Genomic DNA, 16,163 nt, shown 5'->3' on the forward strand with positions numbered 1-16,163 from the left:
CAACTAAAATTTTATTGAGGTTTATTAACATCTCAATTTCCATTTGATGAAGAAAGGTTCATATTTTTTCCAAAACATGTTTTTATGATCTCTTGCTTAGCCTATTTTGGGATTTAGGAGGTTAGGGGGCATTTGGCTGGGGGAATACGCATAGCTATTCTAGAATACTTATTCTGGAATAGAAAATGGGGGTACATATTCCTATTCTCTATTTGGTTCAGCTAGAATTTGATGGGGAATTCATGGACCGAAAAATTTATGTTTTCTAAAATAAATAAAATTGGAATAGGAATACATATTCCAATTCCACCTATTTGGGTGGAATTGCAAAACCTCATTTTTGGGCCAAAATTGGAATACACATTCCTATTTTATTTCATATTCTAGTTTTGATTTGGTGCATCCAAACAAAGTTCAAAATTTTAAGAATTTACATATGCCTATTCCATTTGTATTCCCGTTGCCAAATGGGCCCTTAATGTTTGGTGGTCAAAATAGGCCTTGGGAGTGTTTTTCTTAACCTTTTTTTTGGTTAGAGAGGTTAAGAATTAGAATGCAATTGCATGTTTTGAGCACATTTTTTTTCACCTCTTGATATCTAAAGTGGGAACAAGCACAAGACCTTGGAATTATAAATCACTAAAAAATTGATAAAAGTTTGACCATTCTAAAGCTCAAAGTTAGGCATATTTTGGCTCAATTTAAACTAAAAAAGATGGAATTTTTGACACTTGACCAAGGCAACACTAATAAAAATACTTTTTTCAATATTAACGAAGCTTCTTGTTGGATTCATTAAACTTGAAAGAGTTAAAAACTAGTTTGAAAGATGCCCCAATAATCATGCCCTCGAAATCCCTAGAACCTATGCACACATGTAATAGTGTACGCAAGTTCCAATAAGAATATACAAATGAACATATTTTGAACTGAAAAGGTTAAAAAAGAATTAGAATATATAACCATTTGAAACTTATTAATAGACTTTTAGAAATCATATATATGCATACCTAGACTATTAAATTCTCTTTCCCCTATACCAAAATAAATTTTATTCTACAAATTATGATCTCTCTAAACAAATTTAGAATTGTGTCCTATCAGTCAACCTCAACTCTCTTCCACCCACCAATAAATCAAAATACTTTTTAAAGAATTCCTTTGCATTATTGTCCCATATAGTCCAGGTTGTAGCAGTGGAGAGGACCACAATAATCCCAAGCATTGATGTGTGAAACATGAATTACAACTTGGTAATACAAGGGGAACAACGTTCCTGTGCAATTTCTTTGATCTGAACTTCGCTGTCATAAATGGAACCCACTTTCCAATTAGAAGGCAAAACAACACCCTTGGCCCACACCCAAAAACCATCATATCGACTGGTAACAAGAATCCTTATTGACATTTCCCCCTCTGGTGGCTGCTCCATACTCCACATCGCCCTATGGTCACACCTAATTGATTTCCACCCGGAAGATCCCACCTCAATTAATTCAATAAATTTATGAATAGATTTTTTTCTATTAATCAAAATATTAAAATTCTTAGCCATTTTTTTTGGGTAGATTGTGTTACAATTTTTGCATCAATGTTTTGGATCACACTTTTTTCCTTCACCTCTCTCATCCTGATGATGGATCACAGAGTGTGATCTGAAACGTTGATGCAAAAATTGTAACACAATCTACCCAGAAAACACAGCTAAGAATTCTAATGGATTGTGGAAAACTACTATCTACAAAAATATTAAAGTTAAATATTCACAAAAAATATTTGAAAGATCACATGTTAAAAAATATTCATGCTCTTAGTCAAAGAGGTTTTAGGCATGTTGGATCCGTATCGAAAACACGTAAAATTTGTTTGTTGATGACATCCATCAAATATTTTTATATAAAAAACAAATCTATTTTTCTTGTACCCACTCAAATTTATTAAAGATTTGAATATCTAGTCATGAATAAGATGAATGTTTCTTACAGGAGCAACTTCAATGCCCATGATATCCATCTGCCTTCCTTGGTACAGAAATTGGAGAGCAAGAAAGTATGGGTAATTGTTGATCTTGTCTACCTTCACTGTCATGTTCTTCCCTGGAAATTCACATGGTATTCTATGAAACAAAATTAAGAAACACATATTCTTGTCAAATGTGCCCCATTTCCCTTCAAATCATTCAAATCCTGTCATTTTAGTATATAGGTATAGTTGTAAGATAGATTATAAGATTGGAATGAATTTAGTTATAACATTGTTATTATTATTCAATTATATAGTTTTTGAACCATACATATTGACCTATATTTTATAAATAGTTGTTGAATCTATAAATAGTTGTTGAAGAAGACAATGTCTATAAACTAGTAGTTTAAGAGACAATGTTTAAATAACAACAAACTAAAACACATATATTTTTCAACGCCATTGTTATACAGATGATAAATAAGAAAAACAAAGAAGACTTTATAATAAACTAAAATTCAAGAAGGCCGCGTGAGAGGCAGGCAATTATACATGGGAAACAGTGATTTCATTTAATCCCATGGAATGCAAAACAAAAATATGGTGGCCAACTATACTCTAAGAAGTCCACAGCCTTTTCCAGTTTACCGACTCTATGGACGTACTATTTTTTGGAAGAAGCAAATATACCCAAATTCAATGCGCGCATTAAAAGGGAAGCCACTAAGTACGATGTGCCTTTATATATTGATAGTGGAAATTTGCAATGGGCATGAATGGACCCTGGCTTCATAATGAGCCACTCTTCTTGTAGTTTGTGGGAAAGTAGTCCTTTTAGTTTTAAGTTTTAAGAAGCATTTTATTAACCAAAATAAACCTTTTTACAAATATATGACAATAGATACAAGTAATGTTATTATAGTAAATGACTATCCTAGTTCAACAGTTTTGAAAATGCTATTTACTTGTAAACTTCTTTCAAGATATTAGGCGATTCCTTCAAAATATCAACATCTTTTAATATAGAACGCTGAAGCAATGCTACAACAAAGCTGTTTGTATTCTAGGCTGAAAGAACCATGACATATATTTGTTCAAGAAGGCTCCTCTAGAGAGACATGACAACCACCTTCAATAAACTTGAGCTCTTTGATGTAAGCACATTGCTCAAGAATATTTGATGGTAGCTTGATTTACCTGCACTTTATACTTTTCTTCAAACATACAAAGCTGATATTGTATATCTTCAAGAGACTTTTTGAGCTCGACCTTGGTCTGGAGGGCAGCTTTAAAAGTAAGGAGCAAAGGAGAGAAATTTGAAGTGGCCATCAAATACTAAACCTGAGAAGAATGGAAAGTGTGTGAAAAGACAACCATATAGAGTGGGTTTAATGATGGAGGAAACTCTATAGTTAAGCGGGCTCAAGCTGGAGTAGTATAGGTATGTGTGACCTCCTGAGAAGTCCCAAATATCATAATAAGACAACCATACACATATGTTTAAGGATAATGTGCCTGAAGGATGCATGATAATAGTAGGGGTTGATGAAAGATCAAGCAAGGCATTTGTCTAGTACCAAGCTTGAGGGAATAAAGCCGAAAAAGTGGAAAAGAGGAACCTCCAGAGTTGTTGGGCATGGGAGCTGAACCAAAAGGTGTGCTTAATAGTCCATCTTTTAAGGTAGTAGGGGCAAATTTTCCACGCCAGAAACTAAGCCTAAGAATCAACTTTAAACTTCTAGATGAGTGCACTTAACTTATTCCATGATGATCTTTTCAGGTTATACTACCACTTGATGTTGAGTTGGTGGGAAAGCTGAATGGAAGAAGCAACTATTTATACACAAATCTGAGTGGGAAACTCTAAAAAGTATGATTATTGGGCCATCTCCATCCTTCAAAAAATTATCCTAACAAGGAGTGGACACAAGGCACCACTTTGAGAACATGAATTAATGTTCAATTAAATTGTACAATGGAGCATTTTTTTTACAATCATTCATATATAGAAAAATAAAAGTTCATTAAAATATTTCAAATGTACTAATTGTCATTCATTTGTTGTATTAGTAGATAAAATTTGTTAAGTTTTAATTAGAGGAGTGCAATTTTATTAGGACATTAATACACAAATATTGGTAATTTATGAGCTAGTTGTAGGGCATGGTTATTGGAACATATTTAAGTAGGTATTGTTACCTATTTTATCCTCTCACAAAAAATTTGAAATTCAAACACTTGAGCCCACCCAATGGTCGCTTCCCATCTTTAATATTATTTTAACGCCATGGAGATACATAAAATAAATTAGTAAAAAACCTTATTGTATCCCATATATTCCCTAAATTTATTTCTGCTTACTCATAACTTTCCCCACTGTTAGATCTTGCACAGATCTTTGGTGGACGCTTTCTCGCTTTCTAAAAAAAATGACCTTTACATAATGTGGGGAAGCCCCTTTGCGATGCGTGATAGGTGAGGCAAATATTCTTGCATGGGCCACAAAAAGGAAGAAGGTTAGTCCAGCTAGCAATTTGATTGGCACCTGGTTTCCTGCATTCTGTGTTTTGTCAGACTTCCTGACAATATGGGTAAGCACTAGGTTGTCACGTGTACTCGCGGGCCCAAAGGAATAAAAGCTAAAGTTGTAGTGATGTCACATCTTCTCAGTTGTACCTTCCACCATCAGATTCAAATGAGATCAAGGGCTGGCACTTTCTGGCATAAGTATGTTAAGTAATGTAGGCAAGCACCTCGCTACCATGTGTCTTTGTGGGGTCAGGTTGGTTTTGTATGCCATAGGGTGATGCCAGAGGGGGTTGGGTTAGGCTGAGTCAGATACTGAGTGGTTTGTGGGCCCAAGAATTTTTAGGGGCAAGCACAGTATGATAAGATCTTTCATGATCATTGATCTCATGGAGATCAACGATCAACGCTTTCTTGCATTCTGGAGATGTGAGGAAGTTAAACATTGAGGGAAAGCACCTGAAGGACATGTGTCCTTGTGGGTCCGGGGAGATAATGTTGTAGTTAGCATTGGCAGTTAAGGCTGGTAGTTGGGAGACATCGCGGTCAAGGTTTTGAAAAGGTGGCTCAGTTAGTCAGTTAGATGTGGTCAACCATGTGGAGAATTTGCGAGGTGGCAAAAAATTGAAAGACTATTGGCCCACGTGGCTCATCTTATTGGCAGAGTTCGGTTGACTTGCTGACTTTGCTAATTCACAAGCTAGATACAGAGGGGATCGAGTTTTGTTGCATGATTTGATCCTCATGACCAATTCCAACCACTCTCGAATGAATGCTGAACCCAGTAAATAATAGAAAAACACTCCACCCCCCAGTTTATCCATCTTTTTGGTCAAAATGGTGCAATGGCACCATTTCCTATCTTCTCAAGGCCCTGTTTCGGCATAATATTATATTTCATTGTATTTGAATTTGTGCCTGGATTATATTTTCTTCAGATCTTTATCAAGACTTAATGGCAGTAGTTGTGGAGTAACTTTAGTTACAAAATATCTTAGTTATGCCTAAGCTATAAAGGCAATTTTTATAGATTTTCTACTGGTTGAGTCTTCTCTGACTTCTTTGATATTGCTTTGCAATTTCATTGTAAATCCCTTTTGCCTCTGAACTGCATGACATTCTTATCTCCTTCAGCCATTGATGTAAAGTGCAAGAACTATTTGCCTCTCATTGGTGTATTGTAGATATCTGCAATCTTGCATGACTATATCTCTTTTGGCCTATATTTGCATGTGATTGTGAGATTAAAGAAAGTATGGATATCTATATCTTTTGGTGTCATGATGGTTCAATACTGCATGTATGGGTAGAGATTGATTTGAACACTCTATTTTGGTGCATCACCCCCTTAGGTTAGAATAGGTAGATTTGCTTCTATGCATTCCTTCTCCCTTTTCCTCTCTAAGAGTAGTTAGGTGCACCCTGATAGTAAAGGAAGCTGGCCTTCTTCGGAGACTCAACCTCATAGTTCAAGTCCCACAAATTGGAGGTTGTTTCCATGTTTCACAAGGCTATCCTTAGGTAAAAACTTCAGACAAGGGTGCAAACCTTTGTTACAACAATTTTTGGCACTCTCGATGGGACTATATTCAAAAAATTTCAAGTCTACTAGTGTCAAAAGGAAGATTTCAAGATTAATACCAAGGAGATAGTATTGGCTTTGGTGTTCAAGCCTTCAAGGGATTCATTCTTCAAGTACTTGGTGACTCTTAGCTTCATATACATCTAGTTCCAGACCAAAGTTGCAGTAATTCATGCCCAAAGCTGAAACAAGGGCATCTTCTAGAGGTAAATTTCAATACCAAGAGCTTTCAATTTCAAATCCTAGAAGAAGGAAGACTAGAGTATCTTTATCACTAGTTAGGAGTGCAATAGTAACAAATACACCTGCAAGATCAATCTCTACTTCTCCTACTATTAGATTTTAGCCTAGATTGCCATCAAAACATATCAATATATCACGTGTCTATATGGAACAGCCTAGGGCTCATGATTTTACCACCTTTAATGGTGGAAGTCCTCTTTTATTGGCCCAAAGACATGACATACTAATAGCTGCACTCAAAAGTATACCATAGTTTACTAGTGAAACTTCTATCTCTCCTTCAGAACACATTCAAGAAGTTGCAAATGTCTGTAATATCCATGGTATTATAGAGGAGGATGTTGCAGTTAGACTTCTAGCCTCATCCTTGAAAGGAAAAGCACTACAATGGTATAGAGGTTTGGCTCATGGTTCCATAGCAAATTGGGATGGATTAGGAGCAAGACTATGCAAACACTTTCAGGACAAAAGTGACCACTTGTCACTTTTAGAATAGTTGACTACTATAAAAAGAGCCCCCCATGAATGTATGACTGATTTTGACTATAGATTTCAAAAGACATGGGATAGAATACCTACTCCAGTAAAACCTACCCTTTGTAATGCCTTCTTGTATTACTTTAGAGCTTTTAACAGTGACATTGCCACTACAATCCAAACTATGGAAGGAGATACCTTGTCTAATGCTTATGACATAGCAATAAAGTCAGAAAACATCCTAATACAAGGAGGTAAGCTAGCTCCAAGGCCTCCTATTCCTTTCTTTCCTGATGTTCCAAATCACCAACCAACAACGGCTCCTCTTCCCACAACTTCCACTTCACAATCCCTTGCTCTAGTCCCTCAAGCTTCCACATCTTCAAATGGAATAGATTAAATCAAGGAGATGATGCAATCTATGATGTTGAACATAGATAAAAGCTTGCAGGGCCAAGAGAAGAAGCTAGAGGATAGCTTCTCTGTGATGCAAAAAGTGAACAATAAGGTGGTGACTTTAGAGAGACAACAAGCTCAAGGTAGTAAGGCTCATCAATTGCAATATCAAACTCTAAATAGTGGTAGGCCTCCAAATCATAATCATGGGAACAATTCTTTTGATTAGAATAGGAAGAATAGCCATGCTTCAACCTCAAATGTAAACCAAAGTAGGGCCATAGTTCCTCAAAACAACATGGCCCAAGATCAAGATTTTTCTCCCTCCTATAACTACTCCTATGCCTGTTGCATGTGTTAGAAGGCTGAATCTTATTTGGCTTTGACCATCCAAGAGATTGCAGCAGGACAATCATACAAGGAGGACCAATTTAAAGATGCCTTGTATATACAAGGACAAGGTGATTGCTCCTTTATGAATCATCAAGTGGAGGAACATTGTAATGTAAACCAGGATCCCATTGCTGACAACACTAGGAGCAAAGGAAGAGCTATTGAAGATGCTACCCCTCCTCCTCCCAATCATGCCTCAACTTCAAATGCAATACCTCATGAACAAGTAGTAAATGATCAATCAAATACCTTCTAGTAGAAAAGGTGAAATAATGGCAGAAAGGATGTAAATGATCCTCAGGTTGTTCCATCTCAACCTCCTACAAATGTAGCTCCCAAGGCTTCTACCAAAGTACCTACTATGCCATTCAATGTGGTAGAAAAAATGAAGAGGAAAAATGTGAATATTTCCATGTGGGATGCTGTTGCTACTATACCCATGCAAAAGAGGTTGCTACAGCAAGAATTAGAAAGTATTGAACCAAAGGATTAGCCACCCAGCATGGAAAGTGCCACAAGCCTAGTAAAACCATCAAGGGAGGAAGAAACAAGTAAAAAGGTTAGACCCCCTCCATTTTATGTTTCTCTAATTATAGGGGGTAAACTAGTCCACAATTGCATGATTGATTCAGGGGTTAGCAGTTCAGTGATGCCTAGGTATGCTGCTAATGCCTTGGAAATGAAATATGAGCCCATTGTTAAAAATGTATTATAGTTGGATGGTAGTACTGTCAAGACTATAGGGATCCTTAGGAATGTGGAAATGGCCCTACATGCATGCCTTGGTTGTACTGTAACTCAAGATATATCTGTTGTTGAAGTCAAGCCACATTTTTCCATCTATCTATCAAGAGACTTCACTGCCCAAATAGGTGGTTACATATCTTTTGATTGGTGATATATGTCTTTTAGAACAAGATATGGGACCAAAGCTTCAATTACAATAGAGCCTCAAGCCGTCCATCATATTGAACTGTACACCCCTAATCTCATCAACATGAATTGCACTATCCTAGAAATGGATGAGAATGACATAATGAATGAGCCTACCACTTCCCTAGCAAAGATACCTAATTTTCTCTTAGATGAATGGGCTAATGCATATCAATTCGATCCTATGTCAGAAACTCTTGAGACAGGCCTCAGTACATATTGTATATTAGAGAAGGATGCTCTAGTTCCCAATCTTGTGGAGACTAAAGAAGATGTGAGTGGGATATGGAGTATGTACTTTGATGGCTCAAGGAATAAGAATGGATCAGGTGTTGGTGTGATGTTGATTTTTCCTATACAAGTAAGGTACTACTTCTCCTTTAGACTCTAGTTCATTTACATGAATAATGTGGCTGAGTATGAATCCTTGATTTAGGGTCTCCTACTTGCTCAGAAAAGAGGAATTCAAGCCTTAAGTGTATATGGAGATAGTGAGTTGGTGGTTAATCAAGTGAGAAATCAGAATATCACCAAGAATGGTTTGCTCAAGTCTTATAAACATAGGGTATGGGATTTAGTTGAGGGTTTCAATGCATTTAATATTCAAAGCATCCCTAGAAAAGAAAATAGATATGCTGATAGGCTTGCAGCAATAGGTGCATCTCATGATGTGCCAAGGAATTTTGAGAAGAAGAAGAAGCAAAAAATAAAAATGGTAGTAAGGCCTACCATCCCTGAAAACAACATCCATTGGCAAGTGTTTGAATCTGATGAACAAATTGTAAGCTTCTTGCAGAATGAAGCAGAATTTTTAGATATAAACTAGTCAAGACTGCAAGATCAGTATGGTGATCAAATCATTAATCTTAGTTCCAACAAATTGCCTAAGGGTCTCATTACCTTAGAGAGTGTTTTCAATCCTGATGACCAAGCGAGAGGTTGAGTCATGAACCTAGCTGCTGACAAAGATGATCACATACCAGTCATGGTGGCTAATGGAAAATCCTTAAACATGGGGAAGGTATGTTCTGAGATTGAGCAAGAAAGTTTTATTCATCTATGTCAAGAATTTAATGATTTATTTTCCTAGACGTATGATGATTTAAAGGGTTTTGACCCAAGGTTGTTTCAGCATACCATAGATTTAATTGATAATGTCAAACCAATAAGAAAAAAATAGAGGCCAGTGAATCCCAAAATTGAACCCTTAATGAGAAAGGAGCTATCCAAATTGATTGAGGCCAATATAAATTTCCCCATCAAGCACTCATCATGGGTATCAAACCTTGTCCCTGTTAGGAAGAAGAATGGAGAAATTAGATTGTGTCTAGACTTTAGGGACCTTAACCAAGCTTCACTTAAAGATCACCATCCTCTCCCTTCCATGGAGCAAATTTTGTACAAGGTCAATGTTTCAAAGAGGTTTTCATTTCTTGATGGATTTCTTGGCTATAATCAAGTGCTGGTCAAAGAATCTAATAGGTACAAGATTGCATTTACCACCAAATGGGGTACTTATGCTTATTGTAAGATGCCATTTGGACTAACCAATGTAGGTGCTACATTTCAGAAGGCAATGGAGATGGCCTTCAAAAATGGGATCGAAAAGTTTGTATTAGTTTACCTTGATGATATCACAGTGTATTCAAAGAATGTAGAAGATCATTTTGATCATTTAAGACAGGTGTTCTTAAGGTGTAGAGAGTTTGGGGTATCCCTTAACGAAAGAAAGTGTGTCTTTGCTACCAATCAAGGAAAATTATTTGGACACATTGTGTCTGAGGATGGTTTAACCATTGATCTAGAAAGAACAAAAGCAATACTTTCTCTCCCTCTTCCTAAACATAAAAAAGGGTTGCAATGTTTCCTTGGTAGGATAAATTTTGTAAGAAGATTTATCCCTAATCTTGCTACCATGGTAAAACCCCTTATGGCTATTCTAAAGAAAAGTATGGTCTTTCCATGGACCAAGGAAGGGAAGGAGAGTTTTGAAGAGATCAAGGTAGCCATAGCCTTAGCCCCTACTCTCATTAATCCAAATTTTGAAAAGGATTTCATCCTTTATGCCCTAGGTGGTGAGTCAAGTATTTCTGCTGTCTTGACTCAAAAAATTGATAAAGATGAAGAGCATCCCATAGCCTTCTTTAGTGAAGGGCTTAAAGAGTATGAAAAAAAATACAACTATGTACAGAAGCAAGCCCTTGCAATCATAAGAGCTTTGAAGAAACTTAGATACCTCCTGTCTCACAATAAAATTCATTTGTTAGTACCCCATGTGAGTGGAAGGATTTCCTTTTGAGCAAAGATATTAGTGAGAAAAGGGCTGGTTGGATTACTAGAGTAATGGAATACAATGTTGACATCCAGATCACCAAGCTAGTAAGAGGGAAGGAGTTATGTAAATAGATGATATCATATCAAGAATTAGATGAGGAAGTTGCTATGATACTAACAGAACAACAAGAGACAAGAAATGATGACCCAAGGAATTGGATGGATGATATGAAGAATTTCTTATTAGGAAATGGATATCCTCAAGGATTAGATAGAACTAAAAGGAGACAATTTATATTACACTCAATTCCTTATGTCATAGTTGATGGTATCATTTTCAAGAAAGATTTTAATGGAGCCCTATTAAGATGCATTGACATAGACCAAGATGAAAGAATGATCAAAGAGCTTCATGATGGTCCTGATGGTGGTCACTTCTCAGCAAGGACAACTGCAATGAAGATCATGAGGGCTAGTTACTACTGGCCATCCCTATTCTATGATTGTCATAGGTATGTGAGGAAGTGTGAAAAATGTGCCTTCTTTTCTGGTAAGCAAAAGCTTGCAGCTCTTCCTCTTCATCCCATTCAGGTGGACCAGCCTTTTGCTCAATGGGGATTGGATTTCATAGACCCTGTCAATCCTTCTTCTAGTTCTGGTCACAAATGGATTTTAGCTGCTATAGATTACTTCACCAGATGGACAGAGGCAGTTGCATTTAAGGATGCCACAAAATCTTCAATTGTTGAATTCCTTGACAGAATTGTGACCAAGTTTGGTGTCCCTTCAACCATTATTTCAGATAATGCAAAATCTTTTTTAGGAGCTCAGATTTGTGCATGGGTAGTTGACCATAATATCTACTTGAGCACATCCTCAAACTACTATCCTCGAGGCAATGGTTTGGCTGAGTCATCCAACAAAAACTTGATTAGGATTATGAAAAGAACTATAGAGGATAATTAGATGTGTTGGCATCAAAAGATGAGGACTGTACCATGGGTTGATAGAATAACACCTAAGAGGTCAATAGGAAATTCACCATTTATGTTGGTATATGGCAGAGAGGCAAGGCTTTCAATTTCATTGGAATTTCCATCCCTAGAACTAGCTCATTAGTTGGAGCTAATTGAAGATGATGCGATGACAGTGAGAATGGCAGAGCTGATGGATCTGGAAGAGAAAAGAAGTCAGGCCATGCAAACCCTAGAAACACATCAACAACAGGTGAAAGGGGGCTTTGACAAGAAGGCTAGTGTCATAATCTTTAGAGAAGGTGATTTGGTTTTGAAATGGGATGTGGACAAGGCAAAGCCAGGGAGACACTCAAAATTTGATGCACTATGGAGTGGTCCCTATGTGATTGTCAATTGCAAGCAGGCTAATGCTTTTCAATTAAGCAAGCCTGGTGGTGAAATTTTGCCTATCCCAATCAATGAGATCTACTTCAAACTATGTTTCTAATAGGGGTTGAGGTTTCATGTACATAGGTAGCTTAGTTTTCTTCCTATTGGTTTCTAGCTTTCCAAGAAGTGCATGAGCATATGTGTTTTGCTGAGTTGTAGAGGAGCAGAGATAGAGCTTTTAGTGTTTTACTACCACAGAGGTAGGGTTAGGGTTTCATAGTGCATTGATCCAAATATTTTATGACTCTATGGCCCAATGGATGCATAAGGTCACTGGTCATATGCATAGCTAGCTTGCGTCCCCTCCGAGTCGCAAAAATGTTACCTATTTTTGCCTCCCGCCAAAAATTTGAAATTCAAACACTTGAGCCCACCCAACGGTCGCTTCCAATCTTTAATATTATTTTAATGCCATGGAGATACAAAAAATAAATGAGTAAAAAACCTTTTTGTATCCCATATATTCCCTAAATTTATTTCTACTTACCCATAACTTTCCCCACCGTTAGATCTTGCACAGATCTATGGCAGGTGCTTTCCCGCTTTCTCAAAAAAAATGACCTTTACATAATGTAGGGAAGCCCCTTTGTGATGCATGGCAGTTGAGGTGAATATTCTTGCATGGGCCACAGAAAGGAAGAAGGTCAGTCCAGCCGACAATTTGATTGGCACCTGCTTTCCCGCATTCTCTGTTTTGTTAGACTTCCTAACAATGCGGGCAAGCACTAGGTCACCATGTTTCCTCGCAAGCCCAAAGGAATAAAATCTAAATTTGCAGTCATGTCACATCTTCTCAATTGTACCTTCCACCATCAGATTCAAATGAGATCGAGGGCTGGCACTTCCCTGCATCATGAAAGTGCAAGGATGTTAAGTAATGTGGGAAAGTGCCTTACTGCCACGTGTCTTTATGGGGTCAAGTTGGTTTTGTATGCTGTAGGGTGATGCAAGATGGGGCCGAGTCAGGTTGAGTCAGATGCTGAGTGGTTCATGGGCCTAGGAATTTTGAGCGGCAAGCGTAGTATGATAAGATCTTTCACGATCATTGATCTCATGGAGATCAATGATTGACGCTTTCCCGCATGCTGGAGATGTGAGGAAGTTAAACATTGTGAGAAAGTGCCTGAAGGACACGTGTCCTTGTGGGCTCAAGGAGATAACACTGTAGTTAGTGTTGACAGTTAAGGCTGAAAGTTGGGAGATATCATGGTCAAGGTTTTGAAAGGGTGGTTCGATTAGTCAGTTAGATGTGGTCAACCATGTGGAGACTTTGCAAGGTGCCAAAAAATTGAAAGACTATTGGCCCATGTGGCTCATCTTGTTGGCAAAGTTTGGTTGACTTGCTAACTTTGCTAATTCATAAGCTAGATACGAAGGGGATTAAGTTTTGTTGCATGATTTGATCCTCATAATCAATTCCAATCACTCTCGAATGAATGTTGAACCTAGTAAATAGCAGGAAAACACTCCACCCCCCCAGTTTATCCATATTTTTGGTTAGAATGGTTTAATGGCATCGTTTCCTATCTTCTCGAGGCCCTAGTTTGATAGAATATTGGTGCAGGAGCACCTAGGAAATATGCCAAGTTTCCTAAATCGTTTTTGGCTTGTAGTGGTCTTGGCTAGACCACATGAATAAGGGCTATGGGATAAAGCCCCAAGTGTGTGAGTTGTGTTTGTAAATAGGTTTTTGTTGTGTTTGAGTTTCCAAGTTGCTTCTATGTTGGCAAAATTGCTTAAATTGCTTGTTAGAGCCTAGAATGGTCAAACACTGACCAAGACCCCAGGAGGATGGGAAACATGGAAAATATGTTAAAAGTTGTAATTACATGGAAATAGGTTCATTTAACCATGTTTGAGGTCATGGAGCCATTAAATGCACAATATTGCAAAAGTTGCACTTGGCAACTTTGCAACTTTGCAAAGTTGCTTGACAACATTGACAAAAAGTGCTAAAACTTTATAAGGGCTTCAAGAATTAGTTGGAAACCTATGGGATCTGTTGATTCATGTGGGTAAGAGGTATTTAAGACCAATCCAAGTTATTTTGAGGGTTGGCATATGCTTTTGTATGAATTTTGGCATTGGAATGAAGAGCAAACTGAGCATTTTGATGACAGTTTTCTGATTTCACCCTTCATCCACACCTTTAATGGATTGATAGGGTTGCTATTTTCATGTGATTTTATAGTATATGGAATGTAGATGCTTTGGTAAAGATTAGGAGTTTTTTTTGATCAGTTTCATTACTAGTTTGAAAAATCTTTTTAAAGTTGCCAGTTCGCTGGTCTGTACACAGCAATCAGCAAAGAAATCTCTATAACTTGAATTCCAATGGTGGAAACATGATGGCCTTTTGGAATCAAGTACTAGACTGTATAAACAATGTAAATATGTATTTTTTTCTTGTTTTGCAGAGGTTTGTTGTTTTTTCCAAGAGGCCCTAGGCGAGTTTGCATACCCGGCTAGGCAATGAAATCAGCAAATAAGTGTTTGAAAGGGGCATAGAATGGGGTGTTGGGTGCAATAAAAATTCATGGAAGGAAAGAGTGGTGAGTGAAGGAAGTTAATTCCAAGATTTCAGTCATTTAGAGTCCATTTGAGTGGTGGAAGGAAGAACTCTCTATATTCCTATTCATACAAACAAGAAACCCTTGTAAATAGACATATTTTTGGAAATCCATTGTACGGATGACCTGGGTGTTGCAGACCTAAAAAATATTCAAGGGGAGCCAAAAGGGTATCCAAATCATAAATTTTTTTGAGTACTTCTTAAGGGTTTGAGGAGATATAAGCCAAAAATCAATTTTGGAGGCCTAATTTTGTTATTAGTCTTGGTAGCCCTCTTAACTATGCAATCTTCAAATCGATTGGAAACCCAATACTCCAATTCACTTAGTGATCCTAAAAACTATTGAATGAGACCTAATACAAGCCTTGGAATTAAATATAGACAAGAATGCACTCCTGGAAGCCAGTTGTCAAGAACGGTGCAATGAGAGCACTAGGGAGACCCCATGGTGAAATAGAGTTTTGAGTTGATTGGTGAGGATTAGTGTAATAAGGGAATAGAGAGAAGATTCCCTTGGAGTAGGGTATAGGATAAATACCCTAAGAGGCTAGGAGAAAGCCTAAAGTGAGTTCTAGTAGTTGAGGCTAGAACCTTGTTCAAGATCCTCCCCATCAAATTGGTATCAGAGCCTTGAAAGGTTTGGGACAAGACATTGTGTATGTCTTATTTTGGAAGTGAGTCAGTGGGAGAAACCACCATGGTAACAAATGCTGAGTTGGCAAAGGAAGTGACAAAACAAAGGGAGAAAAATAGGCTCCTTGAGGAAGCCTTAGAAGCTATGAAAGATAAGCTTGATGAAGTGGTAGAGACAGCTGGAAAAATGAAAGAGAAGTTGGAAATTAATGAAGAAAAGGGAAAGGAAGAGAATGAAGAGGACTATGTACCTGAACCTGATCCTCCATTACAAGAGGAACCTTTCCTTAAAGCCATCAATGCATTGGGTGGCAAATCTCTTGAGGGGATACCCCTATTTACTGGTAAGATGAATTCAGAGTTGGTCATGGAATGGATTGAAGGGATGGAGAACCATTTTGAATGTGAAGGCGTATCAGAGGCACAAAAGGTGAAGGTTGCCAAAGAAAGATTAAGGGGACCAGCCCTAACATGGTGGAAGTTCATTCAAGAAGAGAGGGAAAGAGAAGGCAAGAAACCTATCTCTAATTGGAAAGCTATGGTGGCAAAAATCAGAGATAACTATTTGCCTGAAGACTATGAAATCTAGCTACACAAGAAGAGACAAAGCTTGAAGCAAAAAGATTTGGATGTGGCCTCCTATACTGAAGAGTTTCAAAAAAATTTCTTGAGATCCAAGGTCCAAGAGGAGGAGAGCATCAAGGTGGCTAGATATTTAGGTGGTTTGAAATGGAGTATTCAAGAGGAGATCAGCCTTTGGACT

General features: G+C 37.6%; 1 pseudogene; it reads right to left on the reverse strand.

Moving 5' to 3' along the window:
* Positions 1-1,243: 1,243 nt before the first annotated feature.
* LOC149575209 (expansin-like A1) overlaps positions 1,244-16,163 on the reverse strand; it is a 35,482-nt pseudogene continuing 20,562 nt past the window's right edge.

The sequence above is a fragment of the Cupressus sempervirens genome, chromosome 2 (genome assembly GCF_028749045.1).
Source record: "Cupressus sempervirens isolate cs-2001-9-10 chromosome 2, ASM2874904v1, whole genome shotgun sequence".
Classification (NCBI taxonomy): Eukaryota; Viridiplantae; Streptophyta; class Pinopsida; order Cupressales; family Cupressaceae; genus Cupressus; species Cupressus sempervirens.